Here is a 6186-nt window from a genome sequence, read left to right on the forward strand (position 1 = left end):
ACAGCTAAGGACATGAGTCTGTCCTTGTTGAAAGAGAGAGGTTAATAAGGAAATGTTAGTGTATATACTTACCCTCTTAGACAATAAGACTGTACAAGCTGTATGTTCCCTTCAGAACAAGTAGCAGTTTATTAGAGGATGTTCTAGACACTAGCTCTAGGTTCCTGTCCTCTTGACTCTCTTCTCAGAATCCCCCCAGATCTGAACAACAGCTCTAGTAGACAGTAGATGTACTAGTTTATACATTAATAAGGCCTTTGTGTAGGAACACTACCTCTCTACTCAATGTGTTCTACTTCTAATCCTAGTATACAATACAGACAGAACCCTGAACCAGAATAGTCAGATTACTAAGTTTGTCCAACTATGGATAACTATTCAGGATTATAAGGAAAGTATTGAGTTTGGAGTCACTAACCTTAGAAAGACAGACATCTTTATTAGATTCAAATGGCTCAAGGCTTACAACCCTACTATTGACTAGTTAGAGTAGACACTTGTATTCAATTAGTGTCCTGAGTCTTACAGCTACCTTGTACTACTGTTCTAAGTGGATACAGACACTTCCAATGTTACTAACAGTTCTAATGAAGGTGACTAGTTGTTCTTCTTTAACTAGGATAAATATGTAGATACATATTCTAGTCAAGGCAGAATAGAGTCAATCTAAAGGATGTCTAAGACAGAACCAGTCCAGAACCCTCTCAGAATGACTCTACTCTAGAATGTATGTAGACCCAGCCTGCCAGATTTTGTCTGAGAGTTCTCTAAAGTCTTTAGTAAAGAGGAATTTGACCAGCTTCCTGAACACTGTCTCTAGAACTATACAATTGAATTGACTAAGGGTTTCCAACCTAAGGATTGTAAGGTCTACCTGCTCAACAAAGACAAGTAGGAGGTGCTCAACAAGTTCCTTCAGGAAAATCTTCAGAACAGCTGAATCCAACCTTTAAAGTCCTCTATAGCCTCCCCTTTCTTCTTTGTCAAAAAGAAAGATGGGAAGCTCTACCTAGTCTAGGATTATTGTTGTCTCAATAAGGGTACTGTCAAAAACAAGTACCTACTCCCCCTGATTCAGGAGCTTATTAATAAGATGCATACATCTAGGGTTTTCACTAAGTTGGACATTTGATAAGGATACAATAATATTTGGATCCAAGACAGAGATGAGTAGAAGGCTGTGTTCTGAACTAATTGTAGATTGTACAAACCAACCATAATGTTCTTCAGACTAACTAACTTGCTTACAACATTCTAGTCATTCATGAATCACATCCTTACAGATCTGATTGACTCAGAGCATGTTAGTGTGTATCTGAACAACATTCTGATCTTTACCTAGACAGTCAAACACTATTACTGACTGATCTGAGCAGTTCTACAACAACTCTAAGATAATAAACTGTTCCTCTAAGAAGCAAAGTACTCTTTTGTACAAGAGTCAGTAGATTATCTAGGCTTTGTGATTGGTGGAGGAGAGGTCTGTATAGATCTGGCAAAGGTAACTACAGTTTGAAACTGGTTACAACCTCAGAACCTGAAACAGGTCTAAGTGTTTCTTAAGTTTACAAACTACTACTAATACTTCATTTAAGGCTTCAGTACTATTACCTGGCCTCTTCACAATCTTACTAGTAAAGATGTTCCTTAGCAATAGGAGGATTAGTAGTAGTCTGTGTTTGAGTCCCTAAAGTAGGCTATTACTAGCAAGCCTGTATTAGCAGTTCTGATAGTTGTGAACAAGTTCTGAGTCAAAGCTAACTCTTCCAACTTTGCAAATAGAGTAGTACTGTCCTAGTTCATTGACAGAAAGTAGCATCTGATAGTGTTCTGATCAGAATCCCTCTCTGTAACAGAACAGAACTACCTTATCTATAACAAGGAACTCCTTACAATTGTCTGTTTCCTAGAGGAGTAGTGTTAATATCTCCTTAGTACTGTACAGAAGTTTGAGATTTAGAGTGATCACCTTAATCTCTAATACTTCCAGGTGCCTCAGAAGCTTAACTACTACTAAGCCTGCTAAATGTTAGAACTGTAGGACTATGACTTTGTACTAACCTACAAACCTAGAACACAAATGACAAAAGCTGATTTACTCTCAAGACAAGTAGGTCATAAAAGGGGGGAGAATGATAATGAAAATCTTATTCTCCTAAACAATTCCTATTTTGTGTCCAAGACAATCTAAGAGATCTGACTTGAATCTGAGGATGTTGACTTTGTCACTCACATACAGTAAGCTCTAAGACACACACAGGACTGGGTTGTAGTAAAGTAACTAGAGAAGCAGGCAAGGGATTAGGAGGAGGATAAGGATAGACAGGTTTACTAGGAAGGCTGACTGTACATTCTGAAGGATCAGAAACTGTAGGAGGACATTGTCTGAGCTCATCACAACAATCTAACTACAGGACATCTGGGCCAACACAAAACACAGGAACTCATTACTTGGAACTACTGGTGGCCCAGAATGTAGAGGGAAATCCTGAAGTATGTGACTAGTTACAATATGTACTAATAGACTAAGGCCTACTAGACAAGGGTTTGGGCTCCCCTACATCTGTATTAGATTCTGGATCACTCTTAGGAAGAAGTCTTAGTAGACCTAATCAGTAAGCTACCCAAGTCTCAGGGTTACAATACTATCTGTGTAATTGTCAACCAATTCTCTAAGCAAGTCTACACAGTTCCAACCTGAACAGAACTCACTTCTGAAAGTATAGTGTGTATTTATTAGGATCATGTCTTCTAGTTGTACAGACTCCCTTAGAAGCTCATTCATGATTGTAGACTGTAATTTGAGTCAAAATTCATGTAGGACTTGTATGTACTTCTCAGAATTCAAGAGAACCCTTCTACTACCTATTACTCACAGACTGACAGTCAAACTGAGTAAGTCAATCAGGAGATCAAGCTCTACCTCTAGATGTTCATTAATTATTAGTAATCAGATTGGTCTGAATAGCTAGCTCTGACAGAATTTGTGCACAATAACTGACAACACTCTACAACAGGACAGTCCCTGTTCTTCCTCAATTATGAGAGACATTTGTACTAGGGGACAGTTCTGAACCAGAATAACAGTTCTGAATCCATAACAGACTTTGTAGAACAGATGTATAGAACCAGGGAGGACACACAAGCTCTTTTAGAAAAGGTAGTACAGGTCATAAAGTAGAACTATGATTAGAAGAGGTCTGTGGCCAAGGATTACCAGCCTAGTGACAAAGTTATACTAGAAGCTACTAACCTGACCACAGATTGCTTAATGAAGAAGTTGGACAACAAGTGCTTCAGACCCTTTGTTATTGAAAAGAAGGTTAGCACCTCTACTTATAAACTCTAACTTCTAGTAACATAGAAGTGTATACACCTAGTGTTCAACAAGGTTCTACTGTCTTAGTACTACAATCCAGGTTTTCCTTTGTAACAAAGACCCCTACTACCTCTACTAGAACTCATTAGTTCTAAACCAGAATACAAAGTAGAGTATGTAGTAGATACTAAGCTAGTATACAGAAAGCTCAAGTTCCTTATCTACTAGAAGGGATACCTAGTTGAAGAACACACTTGGGAACCTGCTAAGAATCTCACCCATACTACTAAGACAATCCAAGACTTCTATTGACTTCATCTGGGTGCTCTGTGTCAACTCTGCCTTACAGATTTCCAAACCCTACTGTTCCAACCTATACCTGAGCTGCTAACTAAGCCTAATGTTCACTAATCAGGACAATTGGTTTTAGAGGGAGGGTAATGTTATGATTCTCTACTCTCTTACCTTCAGTTCTAAGGGTTCTACACTCTTCTGTACCAGAACTCAGGACTTCTGTCTCTCAGGAGTACTGTTTATAGACTATATGTATACTGACTCTTACTACTACCCTTCCTTACTTCATCATTCCATTCCTTTGACCACTCCTTCATTCTCTGTTCATTCTATAGTCTCTTACCCTTTATCCATCCCTTCATTCTTTGTACCTTTATCTTTGACATTCCTTTCTTTCATTCTTCATAGCTTATCATTCTTAGTAGCTTATACTCCCTGAGTACTCTTGTATAGTTTAGTATATATAGGTGTACAAGGTCAGACTGGTCCTGTAGTCTTGATCTTGTCTACTCTAGGTAGTCCTGTACTCTTAGACTCACTCTATATACTCTACTCTTGTCTCACTCTCTCTCTCTACCTGTTCTACAAGTTCCAACTATGTTCTAGTACTTGTGTTCTGTATTTCTGTTGTGTAGGATAGTTGTAGCCTGAGTCCTCTTACTAAGTCTTCAGGTCCCCTCTACACTATTGCTGACAGAACTATAATTAGAAGAGGTCTATAACTAAGGATTACTAGCTTAGTAACAAAGTTATACTAGAAGTTATTAATCTGACTATGAATCACTTAATAAAGAAGTTGGACAACAAGTACTTTAGACTCTTCATTATTAAAAAGAAGGTTAGTACCTCTGTCTATAAACTCTAACTTCTAGTAACATAGAAATACATACACTTAGTGTTTAACAAGATTCTGTTGTCTTAGTACTATGATCCAGGTTTTCCTTTATAACAAAAACTCTTACTACCTTTACTAGAACTCATTAGTTCTAAACTAGAATACAAAGTAGAGTATATAGTAAATACTAAGTTAGTGTATAGAAAACTTAAGTTCCTTATGTCAGCAACAGTGTAGAGGGGACCTGAAGGCTCAGCAAGGGGACCCAGGCTACAACTATCCTACACAACAGAAATACAGAATGTAAGCACTAGAACATAGTTGGAACTCACAGAACAGGCAGAGAGAGAGAGTGAGACAAGAGTAGAGTATATAGAGTGAGCCTAAGAGTACAGGACTACCTAGAGTAGACAAGATCAAGACTACAGGACCAGTCTGACCTTGTATACCTATATATACTAAACTACACAAGAGTACTCAGGGAGTATGAGCTACTAAGAATAATAAGCTATGAAGAATGAAAGAAAGGAATGTCAAAGATAAAGGTACAAAGAATAAAGGGATGGATAAAGGGTAAGAGACTATAGAATGAACAGAGAATGAAGGAGTGGTCAAAGGAATAGAATGATGAAGTAAGGAAGGGTAGTAGTAAGAGTCAGCACACATATAGTCTATAGACAGTGCTCCTGAGGGACAGAAGTCCTGAGTTCCAGTACAGAAGGGTGTAGAACCCTCAGAACTGAAGGTAAGAGAGTAGAGAATTGTAACAAGTTCTACTTTATAACTTATACTACCTTCTCTAAAAGAGCTTGTGTGTCCTCCCTAGTCTTGTGTATCTATTCTACAAAGTTTGTTACAGATTCAGAACTACTGTTCTGATTCAGAACTGTCCTCTAATACAAATGTCTTTTATGATTAAGGAAGAACAGAGACTGTTCTATTATAGAGTATTACTAGTTATTATGTACAAATTCTGTTAGAGCTAACTATTCAAACTAGTCTGACTACTAATAATTAATAAACATTTAGAGATAGAGCTTAATCTCCTGATTAACTTACTCAGTTTAACTATTAGTCTGTAAGTAATATATAGTAGAAGGGTTTCCTTAAATTCTAAGAAGTGTATATAAGTTCTGTATAAATTTTGACTCAAATTACAGTCTACAATTGTAAATAAGCTTCTGAGAGAGTCTGTACAACTAGAAGACATGATTCTAATAAATGTGTACTATACTTTTAGAAGTAAGTTCTATTCAGGTTAAAACTATATAGACTTACTTAGAGAATTAGTTAACAATTATATAGATAGTGTTGTAACCCTAAGACTTGAGTAGCTTACTAATCAGGTCTACTAAGACTTCTTCCTAAGAGTGATTCAGAATCTAATGTAAATATAAGAGAGTCTAAACTCTTGTCTAGTAAGTCTTAGTCTGTTAGTATATATTATAACTAGTTACATACTTTAGAATTTCTCTCTACATTCCTAACTACTAGTAGTTCTGAGTAATAAGTTCTTGTGTTTTGTGTTAGCCTGAATGTTCTATAGTCAGATTGTTATAATAAGCTTAAACAATGTTCTCCTACAGTTTCTAATCCTTTAAAACATACAGTTAGCCTTCCTAGTAGACTTGTCTATCCTTATCCTCCTTCTAGTCCTTAGTCTACTTTTCTAGCTACTTTACTATAACCTAGTCCTGTATGTGTTTTAGAGCTTGTTATATGTAAGTAACAAAGTTAA

The sequence above is a fragment of the Fomitiporia mediterranea genome (assembly GCF_000271605.1).
Source record: "Fomitiporia mediterranea MF3/22 unplaced genomic scaffold FOMMEscaffold_11, whole genome shotgun sequence".
In the NCBI taxonomy this organism is placed as follows: domain Eukaryota; kingdom Fungi; phylum Basidiomycota; class Agaricomycetes; order Hymenochaetales; family Hymenochaetaceae; genus Fomitiporia; species Fomitiporia mediterranea.